The sequence below is a fragment of the Erpetoichthys calabaricus genome, chromosome 3, assembly GCF_900747795.2.
Source record: "Erpetoichthys calabaricus chromosome 3, fErpCal1.3, whole genome shotgun sequence".
NCBI classification, from domain to species: domain Eukaryota; kingdom Metazoa; phylum Chordata; class Cladistia; order Polypteriformes; family Polypteridae; genus Erpetoichthys; species Erpetoichthys calabaricus.
Genome location: NC_041396.2, coordinates 80450907 through 80464645, shown reverse-complemented (window position 1 = coordinate 80464645; position 13739 = coordinate 80450907). Strand labels below are relative to the sequence as shown.

The 13739-nt window shown below is 40.0% G+C and overlaps 1 long non-coding RNA gene across 1 annotated transcript; it reads left to right on the top strand.

Annotated features, from left to right (window-relative positions):
- The first annotated feature begins 11817 nt into the window (after positions 1-11817).
- Positions 11818-13374, top strand: LOC127527284 (uncharacterized). The gene is made up of 3 exons (XR_007934588.1): positions 11818-11995; positions 12035-12710; positions 12747-13374. It is a non-coding gene; the product is annotated as an uncharacterized LOC127527284 (long non-coding RNA).
- Positions 13375-13739: the final 365 nt, after the last annotated feature.

Sequence of the window (13739 nt, the reverse complement as noted above, 5' to 3'; positions counted from 1 at the left end):
ATAGATAGATAGATAGATAGATAGATAGATAGATAGATAGATAGATAGATAGAGTGGCATAGCTGGAGTTCGCGCCACTCGGGGCGGGGCGGGGCTTCAATTTGCCGCCCTCCAACGTATCTGAATATGTTAACCTATTTAAATAGAAAATTAAAATGGCGTATGGAGAAAAATTAAGATACATTTTGCATATATTTATTTATATATAGAGAAACAACAATATTTTTTCACATATAATTATTTATAAGCATCAACTAGACAAGAATATAGTACAGACACACTGATAAGCCGTGTTCTGATTACTAGTTTAATATAATTATGCTGCGAAAACTAGTTTTCTGTTTTCTGCACAGAGCAAGAACGCATTCGGATTGTTAACGAAACGAAATTATACATTGTGAATTAGTTGTTTATCTTCCTAGAAATTATTATCGGTGTAATGTTTCTGTTTATTTTTGTTATTGCCTCATAAATATCAACTGCCGTGTCTGATGCCTTCACAGAAGGACCGTCTGAAAATCATTTTTGAAGCATTTGTGGATGAAAATCAGAGAATTTGACTTTTTTCATTCATGAGTGATATTTTTCCGAACCCTGCTGCTTACACGTGAAGTGTTCTGAGCCTTTTGGCCAATAATGCCACCCTCAAAAATGTGCCACCTGGGGTGGACCGCCCCCACTGCCCGCCCCTAGCTACACCACTGGATAGATAGATAGATAGATAGATAGATAGATAGATAGATAGATAGATAGATAGATAGATAGATAGATAGATAGATAGATAGATAGATAGATAGATAGATAGATAGATAGATAGATAGATAGATAAAATTGACACCCCTCGTCTACAGAGAGGTGATCTTCATTTAGCTAATTATGTGACTTTTCTGGTGATGAAGTGTCTGGAAAAGCTGGTCATGATCCACATTAATCACAACATCCCTGCTACCCTGGATCTGTTAAAGTGGACGACATCATCTCCGTCATATTGTACACTGCTCAGGGACATCTAGAAAGGAAAACACCTATGGCAGGATGTTGTTCATTGATTATATCTCTGCCTTCAGCACCTCTGTGCCCTTCAGCCTAGTGCTAATGTTCATTACACCTTGGTCTGAGTAGCTTCATCTGTGGCTGGGTGTTTAACTTCCTGTTGACAAATAGAGACCAGTCACAGAAGATTGGCAAAACTAACTCCTCCACACTGTTCACTAACATCAGCAACCCATAAGGCTACTCCCTTGACCCATTGATGTATAGGCTATTCACCTATGACTTTGTAGCAAAGCATGAGTGCAACAGTATCAAGTTCTCGGACGACGCCACAACCCACCACAGGAAGAAGGAAAAGATCTGAGTGTATGATGCCATAACATCATCCTCTTCCTGAATGTCAACAAAACAAAGGAGATCATTGTTGACTTCAGAAAGAACAAAGGCAGTCACCACTCCACATTAACGGCTCCCCTGCCCAGACAGTTAGCAGCTTCAGGTTCCTTGGTGTCCACATCACCAAATCCCTTTTGTGGTCAGTCTACACTACCTGCATAGTCAAAAATTTCAGAAAAGTCTTTTTTTCCCAGGGAGGCTAAAGAACTTTAGGGTAGGAGAAAAAACTTTAATATAGTTTTACAGTTTCACTATTGAAGGTTTCCTGACCGGATGCATCATGGTGTAGTTTGGTAACCTGACTTGTTAGGAACTCAAACTTCTCCAAAGGATAGTTTCTAAAATCATTAGAACTGACCTTCCACAGCTTCATACCATCTACTCAACCAGATTTCTGAGGAGAGCTAAATCCATCATCTCTGATGACAGCCATCCAGCCCCTCATCTGTTTTCATTTGTACCTTCTGGAAAGCACTAACCACTTTCTCCACCCACTTTGGGAACAGCTTCATCCTCCAGTCTATAAGGTCATTGAACTCCCAGTAACCTGATCCTTATTGCCCTTCACCGTATACTGTACCCACCTGCTAGTTTATGTGTAATTGTAATGTATATTAGTTTTTCTTTTAATCTCTTATCTTATTTACTGTATTTATTTATTCATGTTGTTCACCTATTTATGCATTTATTTGTCCAATGCTACTCTTATTTATTTACTGTAGTTATTTATACCTCACCACAGCTGTGGCACAAGAATTCCAGTATTCTCTTGCAGTATATATGACAATAAAGATCTGTAATGTAATCTAATGTAAGTTCTATCAAATTGGCTTCACCAGTGATGATTTATTTATGTGTGATGTGAATACTTATGTAATCAATTATTTTATGTTTTATATTTGTAATTAATTTAGATCATTACTAGAACTTTCTTTTTGAAATTAAGTTTTTTTTCTGTTGATCAATGTCAAACACGCCCAATTAAATCCTCTCTGGTTCAATGTTATATAATAAGAAATGCAAAAACTTCCAAACTTTTTAAAGGCACGGTAATCATCTGTCTATATAGGGGAGTTTCTGGCTCAGTAGCAAACCAAACATTCCTCCTTCTCACCACCCAAACTCTTACCCACAAACCTCTGACATCTCTTCTTCTTGCCAGTTGATATCCTGCTAACGAATGATCCTTTAAGTCGAAACTCATTGTAGCTTTTATTGGAGGTAGCTTTGAAACTGAAGGCAAAGAGAATTTTCAGTAAAACCCATCTAACAACTATTTAACTGAGGGATGCTCTCTTGAAAAACTGAGGCCATCCCTCTACCAACTTCCTCATGTCCCTGAAGCCCCAATTCAAACCTCACCGTTTATATACCATGCAACTCTGTACTCGAAAGTTAAAAGCAAGGGACTAGACAAGACAAGTAGACTTTATCCAACTTTTTACTATGGTTTGTGTCAAACGGCTGGGACCCTTGCCCGGCTAGGACACCTGGAGAACAGAAGAACCAGGAGAGAGGCCTTATCTTCCCGAGGACGTAAGAGGGCAGCCCCCCAGGATTGCATCAGGGTCACGGGAAAGGAGTTTGGAATCTCAACCCTGTTGGGGCTCATGGCCACCACCAGGGAATGCCCGGATCATTCCGGAACCATAGACTGCAGCACTTACGCCACACCAGCAGCACATCCAGGTGCAACATAAAATGGTCTGCCTCACTCCATTCAAAGAGCCGGAGTCAGGTGGCAGAGGACAGAGCTTGCAAGAGAGGAGTGGAGGTGACAGTGAAAAAGGAAAGGAAAAGGACTGAGTAATTATGGCTGTTTGGGGGCACTGTGCTGTGTAGAGAAGAACAAATAAAAGCGTGTGTTTTTGGGACGTTTGTCTCGGTGTCTGTATCTGGGCTGAATCTTCACAGGTTACATGTATTATCCATTCCATAGCTTTTTTTTTTCTTTGCCAGGATTTGTAAGACCCCCTTTTACCTGCATAAGGGTTTTGCAAAAAGTCAAACTGAAATTGATTGATTAATTAAAGAACATTTGTTTGTCCGGTGCTTTTGTTTGTTTTCTCCAGTTTATTTAATGCACATTATGATGCTGCCTATTTTGAATCAATTAAGAATAGCAGAAACTGCTAACAAACTTTTAAATGGAAATAGAGGCTAGTGTGCCTTTTGAGAATGTCAAAACTCTGAACTTTGGCCACATTGTGTTATGATTAATTGTGAGTGGAACCAAGATTTAAGTGACACTTTGTTCCCCTGACAAATGTTTGAAAGAGAAGTTACAGAAAAGCATGATACAACTTTAACCAGCTTGTATTCTCATGCACCATTGGGCATCAATCCCAAACTTGAATTTAAGCATAAATAAAGACGGCAAGTGCTCCACCCGCTGCCTGAGGCGTAACGGGTAGAATATGCATGCCTCTGTGCCTTTATTGTTCTTGAGTTTTAAAAATAAATAATGTGTTCATGCACTGCTTGGAAAGACATCTAAGAGTGTGTATTCAGCAGTGAATCAGAGCATCAGATTTCATACTGAACCGAGCCAAGGAAGGCTGCACACTTCTTAAAAGCAACCTTATTTTCATATTGCTCCTGGAGACCACAGCTTTATTATTACTGTTTTTAAATATATATTTAGATATAAACATCAAGTGGAGGTTTTATAGGGTTTCCCTGTTACATAATCTTTATACTCATCCTAACTTGACAAGTGTTGTACTACAAATAATTCACTACAATCCTAACAAAAAAAAAAATTGGAATAAATTCAAAGACATAAAACAATAATTCTTTCATGTGTGCCGTCATGAGAAAATTCTGGAGCCTAGAAATATGTTTGGTTTTTTTTTTGGAAGCTTTGTGGGTGCTAATGATATCTACCCATGAAATTACACACTTTTTTAAATTCTGGTCTTCCTCCCAGCAATCTACAGTAAGGGTAATAACATTAATATCAATGACAAGGTGCACAAAACAAAGGGTCAGAACTAAGGCTGTGATGCCCAACAGCAAAGTAAACTTCAAGTCTGAGATGTTGCAAGTGATTGTTAGAGACGTTATGTCACCCTGGGGAAATGTCTAATATGATCTGCATCCAGGGACAACATTAACTTCATTATCCTTTTTTATTAACAGAAGACCCTATTATTATTTTGAACAGAATTCTGGGTTTAACAGAAGCTAAATTTCAATGATACTGTACTTATCAACATGGGGACACTTATGAAGTATTAAGTATGAGGAAATGCATGTGGCTAGTTGAGCACTGGTTTTACAACTAGAAGGTGTGGTCATTGATATATTAGCTTTCAGTCCAAGGGCGTGGTCCACCTTAAAATGCATACAAGAAGGATGACTTGAATTTTTGAAGAGCATATTTTTATATCACGTTCAAGTAAAACATCTCATCTCGGATCAGGTTTACACCATTTTGAAACTTTAACTTTTATGCAGGGTATAGCAGCTCTGGTAGATTCATCAACATGTTTGAAGGAGAATGGACTTAGACTGATCGGCAGCATGTTTTTATTTCACTTTCCAGCAACACAGCTAATCTCATGTCTGATTTTTCAGTATTTGAAGGGATACAGCAAATGGTCTGTGTATTTTTTCCAGAAATCAGGTGATGGATGGGTTGACCCTTCCATAATTTGAGCGGAAAAGTGAATTTTTCAGGGGTGCGTCTTACTTTTACTTGCACTCCAACGCAATGGCACACATTATATGTGAGTCTTTTCAAAAGGTGTGAATAATTATTTAATGTTTATTGCTTACTTTTCAAAAATGTGAAGGTTAAATTCCTAATATTCAAAACAAGTGTGGGTCACGTCCTCTTCTATGATCATGAAAGTTACATCTCTGCATGGGGTTTCAAGGAGTTCCAAGGGAGGTGAATGGGTCTGGACATTCCACTAAAACAACACAAAATATGGCCCACTGATCGACTGGTGACCTCTCTTTGCTTGGTTATCTGTGCTTCTGGTATGGTCCTCATCCCTTTGTAAGCAATTTCTGAATTATGCAGTATATTGTGTTAAATTGCTATCTTACCAACAAAACCACATAATTTGATATTAAGTTTAAACAAAGAACTTTAACATTTAAGACAACACTATACAATTTTGCCCTGAAAGAGTTCAGAAAAGAGCAATGTAGCTGATACTAGGAATAAAGAATTACAGTAAATGAGCATGTCTAATGTCTGAAAGTAGAAGGTCCTGATAATATATTTGAGTTCCATAAGGAGGTGTTTGTTTGAGGAATCTGTGAGCAAGTGACACACCATCTACGGTATTGTCTAGCAACCCATGTCCTTCTTACAGAGGAATCAAAGCATTGCACACATCTGAATCTGTTCTTCAGAGAGTTGCAGTCAGGGCGGGTGATGGAACAGTCCTTACGGATAATGTTGCTTTTGTGACCCTCTGGGCTGGCTACTTTGAGCAGTTGTATAAAGCAAATCCACCGGCTAGAATGTTCGCGGTTCTTGAGGCCAATACTCCAATTAGCTGTGAACCACCCAAGCTCACTGAGATTGCACAGGGGGTGAATTAGCTGAGGGTAGGTAAGGCTGCAGGGATCTGTCGTATCATGGGTGAACTTACCAGGTTGGTGGTAAGGCTATCCTCCTGGTATTGCAAGCATCTTTCATTTGGGAGACAGGCATAATTTCAACTGACTGGAAAATGGGACTAGTCATCCCTGTCTGGAAAGGGAAGGATGATCGCCTGAACTGCGGAAACTACAGGGGGATAACACTACTCTTGGTGCTGGGTATGGTCCTTAGTAGGGTAATCCTAAATAGGATCCGTGATCATTTGCCGACCTAGAACAGTAGAGTTTTATGCCTAAGAACTCTATCATCGAACCATATCCTGGCACTGATGGTTTTCATGAATCACAAACACAAATATCAGCAGAGTTTCTTTGCAGCCTTTGTCGATTTTCATAAGGCATTTGACTAATTGAGCTACCCTGTGAGACATCCTAAGACTTTTCAAGATCCCCCCGAAATTGATGGATGTCATGGTCAGCCTGTACACTGATACTGTGAGTGCTGTACAGAGTTGGCGGCAGAACCTTTGTATTCTTTCCAGTTTATTCTGGAGTTTGTCAGGGGTGTGTTCTTGCTCCTACCCTGTTTAATGCTTTCATGACTTTGTGCTGGGCAGAGTCGTGGGGTCCAGCAGCTGTGGGGCATCTGTTGGTGAAGAAAGATTCACTGATCTTGACTTTGCCAACAGTGCTGTTTTTCACAGAGTCAATGGAGGCCCTGAGCGAGGAGTTCAAGTGTCTGGGCTTATGAGTGTCCTTCATAAAAACCAAGATCCAGTGCTTTAATGACCTCTTGGGAAGAGCCATCAGCAATGTGTCTGTCTGCAGAGAGACTGTTGACTGTGTTGAGAGGTTTACTTACCTCAGCAGCGACATTCATTTTCTTTGGTGACTCTTCCTATGAAGTCAGTAGATAGATTGGGAGAGCACGGGGGGTCATGAGGTCGCTGGAAAGGGGTATGTGGTGCTCCCGATATCTTTGCAAGAGGACAAAGGTCCAAGTCTTTAGAGTCCTGGTGCTTCATGTTTTGCTATATGGTTGCGAGATGTGCATGCTATCGAGTGACTTGAGATGAAGACTGGAGTGCTTCGGTACTGCATTTCTTCAGAGAATCATTGTGTACCGCTGGTTTGACTTTGTGTCGAATGAGCGGTTGCTCACGGAGTTCTAAATGAGGTACAGTACCTGCATTGTGAGGGAATGTCAGTTATGGCACTACAGCCATGTGGTGTGATTCCCCGAGGGTGATCTGGCTTGCAGAATCCTCATTGCTGAGGAACCGAGCAGCTGGACCAGGCCAAGGGGACGCCCACGTAGAGGGTGAGACTGGATGCATGTTTGCCTGGGGGGTTGTGGTGGTTGTGACAATGTGCTGTACCACTGCATGCTCCCCAGCATGACCTGACCTGTTCCATAAGGAAGAAAGACCACATATTCAGTGTTTTTCTTTTAGAACAACATAAACCTGAGGAGGGCAGATTCAATACACACAATTCAGAACTTTATCTTGCAGTGTCTTGGCAAGATGAGGAATTTACTGTTGAGGCGCTTCTTAAAAAGGATCTGATTTAGCACACTTTCATTTTTTAATTTGTCTTTTGCGGTATAGGTAGTGGATAAACTTTACATAATATAAGATGTGCTAATCAGTTTGTAATGGATTTTATTTGATCTGCTTCACCTTTTTCTGAAAACCCTATAAATAATGCATCTGATTCTATCACATCCAATTAACACACACAAAGCTCTGACAAAAAAAAGGCATGGAATCAATGAAATCACAAGCATGAGGAAGCTGCACAAAGGCCTTGGGCAAAGATGTTGAAATCAACCACTTCTTTTCTAACAAAAAATCTAGAAAGCTGTCATAGATGAGTAACTGGAGACCAGACTGCAGAGATATGCTTAGTATTACCTGGTCTTTTGCCATCTGCACATATGAATAACTGCTATAAAGCAATTGAGTCTAGTTCAGTGTTTCTTAATTTTTTTTTCTTGTGATCCAATCTTGACTTTTTTAGTGTCTTCAAGATCTAGTCCATGATGACTGTCAGATTGCAGGGGGTTTTCCCTTTCCCCCTTGGAGATTTGACACCTACAGTCATAGCACCTCCTTAGAGAATTGCCAATGACAGTCATAGAAGAGCAATGTCGATTGCTTAAACTGCTCACTTTGACCCATCGTGTGACACTCTGCAAACTGTATGTGACCCTTCCCATTGAGTTCATCAGTGAGTAAAGATCCTGTATGACCCAAAATTTTGCAACCCTTAGAGAAACTATGATCTAGTTGCTCAACTAGATGATCTGTTTCAGAATGCAGATGACCAAAGGCAATTAGTATTTAGATTAAACCAACCCACATATACATGTAAAACAACAATTTGATCTACCTCCATGGGGAAAAACCTGTGAAATGAGAACAGTTCCAAGTACCTAAGACAAAGTTCTTTTCCATTTTCAGGATGGAAACAGGATAGAGTCATATCTCAACACACTATAGTCAGCCACAGTACTGGCATAACTTGTGGTTGCTCATCATTCAACTCAGGCCCAGTATAAGAGAGGGTCCAGCTTCGTCTTCCTCACATAATTTCTAACAGCCTTCAAAGCAGGAGCTCAGCCACATGGAAAAGTCCTGAAAACTAGGACAAAAAGACATTAAAGAAGCCTTAGTTACCCCCTGCCTTTTGGAAATATAGCTTGAGCCTAGCTTGAGGAACTGGACTGATCGATTGTTAAGAGACCTCTGTATTAACAAATGTATTTGTTATTAAAGCAATCTGTAATATTGGAGAGGTGGAAATTCCTCTTGCAGTGTTTATGCACTGCTTATTTGAGCGACATAACCCCAATCAAAGTATATACGCATATTTCTGTATATAATGTATGATGTCTGCAGTGGGCTGGTGCCCTGCCCGGGGTTTGTTTCCTGCCTTGCGCCCTGGGTTGGCTGGGATTGGCTCCAGCAGACCCCCGTGACCCTGTAGTTAGGATATAGCGGGTTGGAAAATGGATGGATGGATGATATTACACTGTTTATGTTCCAGCGTTATGTTTTATGGTTGCAGCATTTTCATTTTTCATAATATATTTGTAAAATTGAAATAATATGCCGAGCTCGTAAGTGGAAATGGAATTAATAAGAATAGACTGTTTGGGATTAACTTGATTTGATGAGAGTGTAAAGGAAAGAGTCCCAGCACCTTTCACAATCTGTCGCCTTTTCAGATGATGCTCATATTTTTAAACCAAGGAGATGTATTTTATTTAAGAGTGAATTCTGCTTCAGAAGTAAACTTCAAATATGTCTAGATATAATAAGATATAGGACTGGAATTTGAAAGTAGTGACAATTGATTTAAGTACACTGCATGCTGAGACATCATGAAATTTCTTGAGATGTTTATCTATAATGAGATGTTCCCTCACACTGCTCTTCAGTAAAGAGAAGTTCCTGTGTTGCCACTTAGTAACTCTGTGCATTCCCACGGCTTTAAAGTGTTTCATCAAAACTATGCGTGGATGACTCAGAATAATTGTGATTGGCATTCCCTTCATTTCTTACAGCAATGCTAAATAGTCATATAGCCCGGTTAGGCTACAGTCTGGTCTGTCAGTCTTGGCACTGAATGTGACTTAGCCACTTTTTTTAGATTTAATCTGCATTCACATGCTTGCATGCGTCAGGTAAATGTGACATTTCTTATGAAGAAAAAGTCTTGTGGCATGGAAAAGTAATGGCCAAGGGTCAGGACTTTTAAATCATACAATCTGACAAACTTTAAAATCATAACCAAGATACATTTCTCTGATAAAAATGTGAAAAATTGTATATAAATAATTGTACTGTTAGTCTTGTAAGTCGCTCTGGATAGCACTGCCAGCCAAACATGCAATATTTGTATTTAAATGCAATGTAAGCAGAAGCTGAGCAGTAATCATGAAAAATGAAGCTCTCTTTTTAAGTACAGTCTCTCTTAATGGCAAGTAGACTTGTGTGGAAGTGCTGTGTCTGTCTGTGCAAATAAAAAATGGACATGAGGTTCTGCACAGTTCTTTACCTATCTATTGATATCTACATTCATATTTGTGGTCTATGAGTAATGACCAATGGGACAAAAGTAGAAAAGTGGCTTTTCTGGAATCATAGGGCGTGGAGCTCAAGAATTCCGCAAATATTCGAGTAGAAACAACACTTTAGACTTCTCATTAGTAATGGCTGTGCCATCATTCCTTGTTGATTCTTCATTTTTAAGTACCTATGTCTTCAGTCTTGCTCTTCTCCACTTTAAGCCATTTAAATTAAGCTCTGTCTATTCACCATTGTTTATTCTTTGTGTTCTTATTGGTGTCTGTCATTGTGCCGTCTCCTTAATTTTGTTGTCTTCTTTGTTTTGTTTGTCCTTCTTTGTTATTGTGTTCTCTTAAAAGTTTGTCCATTATTCTCTTCCCTTCATCTTTCAGGTATACAGTTGTCATTCACGTGTAGGCCACTGTGACCTTGTCTGCCAATAACATTGATGGTCTTTTATATACATTATATCTGCTTCAGTTCTCCCATTCCTGACATAAAGGTAAGACAGCACAACTTTCTGGCCAGCCCACTCAACACTAAACCTCAGGTCAGGTAGCTATGAACACTTTTATTTTATCTTCTACCATATTTCATATATGGTGGAGTGGCACAGTTGCTTAGTTCTAGTGATCACTGAGGAGCCCTTGCTGACCTATACCTCACTTTAAGGGGGGTTACCTGGTGAGCAGGTTCTTCTCTCTCTCTTTCCTCTGTAACATTTCTCTTCATTCTTCCTGGCAGGGCTACTGGGGAGTCACTGTTTCATTGAGCATCACTCAATTCACCTCACTTCACATTTTAGCAGATGTCCTGTTTCTTTCTTATTTCCTTGAACATTTATTTGTGTGGAATTCTCTTTGGTAAACTCAGCTTGAAGATACAGATATTTCCTATTATGGAGCAACTATTCCTTCCTTAAATGATTCCCCTGTGCTGATAAATCTTACTAGAGCTTCAAACAACCCACCCACACCTTTTGATCTCCATGTTCTACTACTACAACAGCAAATAAGTTAGTCTGCTAACATAGTCAAATATTTCTGCCTATATATCTGCCTACTAGTGTGAATTCCATAAAATGTTCTCCAGCCCAGGATGATGGTGAGCAATTCATCACCAGATGCTAGAAAGCCTGGGAATATTTTCACCTTCATCCTTTTTCTGTTTCATTTGTACTGAGCCAGAGCCCATCCCAACACTAACTAGCCCCAGGTGGTGCCCCAGTTCATGGCAGTGCCTGTACAAACACATAAATAAGCTCTGGTGCCTGTCTGTTGGTCTTCAGAGCAAATGAGGCGTCACCCCACAAGACCAAAAGTAGACCATGACAAGCAACCCTGCCTGGAGCCAAAGCTGACAGCCAAGTTTGCGACGCCCAGACTCTTTTAATCATCGTTCTGACACCTGTGGCTGCCCCAAAAGTCAGGTTGTGGCTTGTTTTCAGAATGGTACGATCTAACATGGCAGATCAAAAAGTCATGAAGACTGTGCCCAAATGAAAGGGAAAAGGTTTTTGGATTTTTGACACCTGTGTGAAAGTTCCTACACTGCTCATATTATGCGACTTAGAGAGGCCAGGCTATTGCTCAGCATGACACTCTATAGAGAAGTACAACGTTGGTACAATAGGCTAGAATTTCAAAGACTTCATCACCTCCTACCTGTTTGTGTGAAATGTTTTGAAAGGTAGGTGCTAGAACATTTGACAAAGCTGACTACAGATTTTGGTAGTTGCTTTATTTGAAAACTGGCTCTCATGTAGACTACTATAACACAAATGTGCTTACAGAGGTGCTAAGCAGCAGACACACTCACACACACACAGAGGAAAGGAACACATATCTCCTTCTCAGGGCTCCACTCTTCAATCTAAGAAGGCTTACTTCCAACGGCCAGCCACTTTGCCTTTCCCACCTCGGCCCGCTTTTGTGCTGTAAGGATAAAAAAGAAAATGGATGAAATGAAAGGTCACGGCACAGTTTGGAAAGTAAGTGAAAAAAACAAAGGAGGAAAACAAATTGTACAGAGCAGGAGACACCTTTTAATGTCTCTTCAGTGATGAGCAAGGAGTGTTGCAATATGGGCGTCAGTCACTTAGGACTTCACCAAAAGCTTTTTTCTTTAGCATTAACTTGGCACATTACTTACCACAGCTGGCACTGAGATCACTCAGTTTAAAGGAAGGTATCTGCTTTTTGCCTTTAGCCTTCTGGAGCATTCATTATTCCCATCAGAGGCTTTTTATTCTCCTTTTTTTACTCAAACAGGCCACACATCACACATGACACACATCTCCCAGACATTAAAAAATATGTACTCTTGGAACATCTGTTCAAGTGGCCTTTTGAGGAATTATGAAGTAGTTGCAGAATGAAGCACATCTGTCTTGATTTTAACCCATGTTTTAGCTTGGTTAAAGAGGTGGAGTCCCTTTATAAGAAATGACTTTCCATAGTTCACCTTGTCTGTATTCCTACTCCTTGTTACCTTGCTTGTTATTCCACTGCATGCCCCTGACCTTTTCAATAATGACCTTACTTGGATGGCCCAGTCTGCTTTACTTGGCTGTTTAGAGATTCTGATGTACTTACGAGAAATCGTAGGCAAAGGTCGGGCTCCCACTTCAGGCTGACACACTTTCATGACATGTTTCTTAAATAGCCCTTATGGCAAATTGTCTGGGTTGAGTTTTTTCAAAACAAATATCAGCACGAAAAGCTTGACACCTTGTATGTATGACACATTTGTGCACATGTGGGGCTCTGATTTCAGGAAAGAGTATATCAATATTAGACTTTTTCTTATGATCATGGAAGCCAGAGACTGTTACTTTAAAATTAGTTCAACAAAGAATACAGGGGCATAGTAGATAATTTCAGACACACATTAGAAACGTTTTCTTCACTCTGAGACTATAAACATACAGAATAAAGTAAAAAGCAGTTTGGTGGACAGGAGGACTACACTGGATTGGCAAGTTATGCTGGGCTGAATGACACATTCTTCTCAAACGTATTTCTGATGTTCTAATTTCTCTGTTTTGGAATTTGTAATGTAGGCAACAGTGGGCCAGGAGGATAAATGGAGTAACCCCAGAGGCAATGGCATGTATGTTTAAAGTGAGCGCACCCTGATTACAGGGGCACAGAAATAGAAAATGGGGATTTAATAATTCAACAAATGTATCACAGTCCTAGTCCTAAGGCAATAAAAAGTCCTGTTACAGAATGCATGGCCTCCTTAATGTATTATGGCAGATAGGCTACCTGGAGTTTGCCTAACCTTTTCAAGTGTGTGCCAGAGATCTGAAGCACAGAGATGCTTCAGGCTGGCCTAAGAAGTTCCAGAGGGCTTGGAGATGAACAGGATATTGGGTTCAACTGGCTGGACGACAAAACCTCATTAGTATCTTGCTGGAAATCACCTGACTCACTTACTTTTTCTTTATGGCAATCTTCTTTTGATAATTTAGTTTTACTCAAACTCTTTACATTATCGATCAACAAGTCATCTGGCCCCAATATCGAAAGGTTGAGCTCAGTGATAAAGCTAGCACGGGGTCAGATGGCAAGTATCATCCTACAATGGCCTTGCTATTAGCTTTTGACTTTTCATTTCTTTTTTTCTTTTCTTTCTTTAGTCTTAATTACATGTACTGTATGGCTTTTTTTCTATTTCTGGGTAGCTCAGGCAGGTCTCAGACTCAGTTTT